The 2,500-nt window shown below is 61.0% G+C and overlaps 1 pseudogene; it reads left to right on the top strand.

Moving 5' to 3' along the window:
• Window positions 1-2,500, top strand: part of LOC126435573 (large subunit ribosomal RNA) — a 7,902-nt pseudogene that overhangs the window by 1,290 nt on the left and 4,112 nt on the right.

The following is a 2,500-nucleotide window of genomic DNA, read 5'->3' as shown; positions in this document are numbered from 1 at the left end:
TCAGGATAGCTGGTGCTCGTACGAGTCTCATCCGGTAAAGCGAATGATTAGAGGCCTTGGGGCCGAAACGACCTCAACCTATTCTCAAACTTTAAATGGGTGAGATCTCCGGCTTGCTTGATATGCTGAAGCCGCGAGCAAACGACTCGGATCGGAGTGCCAAGTGGGCCACTTTTGGTAAGCAGAACTGGCGCTGTGGGATGAACCAAACGCCGAGTTAAGGCGCCCGAATCGACGCTCATGGGAAACCATGAAAGGCGTTGGTTGCTTAAGACAGCAGGACGGTGGCCATGGAAGTCGGAATCCGCTAAGGAGTGTGTAACAACTCACCTGCCGAAGCAACTAGCCCTGAAAATGGATGGCGCTGAAGCGTCGTGCCTATACTCGGCCGTCAGTCTGGCAGTCATGGCCGGTCCTTGCGGCCGGCCGCGAAGCCCTGACGAGTAGGAGGGTCGCGGCGGTGGGCGCAGAAGGGTCTGGGCGTGAGCCTGCCTGGAGCCGCCGTCGGTGCAGATCTTGGTGGTAGTAGCAAATACTCCAGCGAGGCCCTGGAGGGCTGACGCGGAGAAGGGTTTCGTGTGAACAGCCGTTGCACACGAGTCAGTCGATCCTAAGCCCTAGGAGAAATCCGATGTTGATGGGGGCCGTCATAGCATGATGCACTTTGTGCTGGCCCCCGTTGGGCGAAAGGGAATCCGGTTCCTATTCCGGAACCCGGCAGCGGAACCGATACAAGTCGGGCCCCTCTTTTAGAGATGCTCGTCGGGGTAACCCAAAAGGACCCGGAGACGCCGTCGGGAGATCGGGGAAGAGTTTTCTTTTCTGCATGAGCGTTCGAGTTCCCTGGAATCCTCTAGCAGGGAGATAGGGTTTGGAACGCGAAGAGCACCGCAGTTGCGGCGGTGTCCCGATCTTCCCCTCGGACCTTGAAAATCCGGGAGAGGGCCACGTGGAGGTGTCGCGCCGGTTCGTACCCATATCCGCAGCAGGTCTCCAAGGTGAAGAGCCTCTAGTCGATAGAATAATGTAGGTAAGGGAAGTCGGCAAATTGGATCCGTAACTTCGGGATAAGGATTGGCTCTGAGGATCGGGGCGTGTCGGGCTTGGTCGGGAAGTGGGTCAGCGCTAACGTGCCGGGCCTGGGCGAGGTGAGTGCCGTAGGGGTGCCGGTAAGTGCGGGCGTTTAGCGCGGGCGTGGTCTGCTCTCGCCGTTGGTCGGCCTCGTGCTGGCCGGCGGTGCAGGATGCGCGCGCCTGCGCGGCGTTCGCGCCCCGGTGCTTCAACCTGCGTGCAGGATCCGAGCTCGGTCCCGTGCCTTGGCCTCCCACGGATCTTCCTTGCTGCGAGGCCGCGTCCGCCTTAGCGTGCTCCTCCGGGGGCGCGCGGGTGCGCGGATTCTCTTCGGCCGCCATTCAACGATCAACTCAGAACTGGCACGGACTGGGGGAATCCGACTGTCTAATTAAAACAAAGCATTGCGATGGCCCTAGCGGGTGTTGACGCAATGTGATTTCTGCCCAGTGCTCTGAATGTCAACGTGAAGAAATTCAAGCAAGCGCGGGTAAACGGCGGGAGTAACTATGACTCTCTTAAGGGTAGTCGTGCTGCTGCTGCGAGGTGCCTTCCTTGGGTTATGGTTACAGGGAGAGTGATGCGCAATACATGGGCCTAGCCCTCTTAGCCTCTCCTCTCCTGCGGTCTTCTCCCCTTCTCGTGGGCCCGCTGATTTTCGCAGAGTGGAAGACCGCACCAGGGGCTTGGGGGGGTTACCAGCCCCCCCTCGCATTATCCCTTTTTTTAGTTGGGGGCAGTAACCAGAGAATAAGTGGTGGCCCTTCCGCTGAAGGTGCCACCCCAACTCCCCCAGCACCTAGCCGGCCAACCGGCCGTGCCGAAAATCTTGTAACTTTTGCAGCAGTATACGCCTGTAGTGAGTGCCACCGCAGCTTCACCACCAAGAATGGTCTCGGGGTCCATCGCCGCCGCCAACATCTTGCGGCCGCCAACGCGGAGATCGTGACGGAGAGGCATCGCGCGAGGTGGACGGAGGAAGAAGTCCTGTCGCTCGCCAAGGCAGAGGCCGAACTGTTCCTCGAGAGGGACGCCCGGTTCTTCTTTGTAAATCAAGAACTCATCAGGATGTTCCCCGACCGAACGCTTGAGGCAATCAAGTGCCGACGGCGGCAAGCTGCCCACAAGCAGCTTGTCCGCCAGTTCATGGAGGCGCTTGAGATCGGTCGGGGGGAAGAGCCGGCGCCCCGCCGGGGAGCAGCGAGCCCGCTGCCTGACGCGGGCGAGGCCGCTGCGCCGCCCGTCGACGCAGCCGAGGACTTCGCGGCCGACACCACCGGGCCGCCGCCGGAGGGGCCGACTGACGCCGCCATCTGGGAGCATCTGGCGGGGCTACCTGCTTCCGCCCAGCGTTTCTCTGCCCTGGATCGAGTCATAGGTCTGGGGCGGGGCACGCCGCCCGATGTCATCCTGGGCATGCTTCCGGATG

The sequence above is a fragment of the Schistocerca serialis genome, unplaced genomic scaffold (assembly GCF_023864345.2).
Source record: "Schistocerca serialis cubense isolate TAMUIC-IGC-003099 unplaced genomic scaffold, iqSchSeri2.2 HiC_scaffold_1211, whole genome shotgun sequence".
NCBI classification, from domain to species: Eukaryota; Metazoa; Arthropoda; class Insecta; order Orthoptera; family Acrididae; genus Schistocerca; species Schistocerca serialis.
This window is presented reverse-complemented; position numbering and strand designations above follow the sequence as displayed.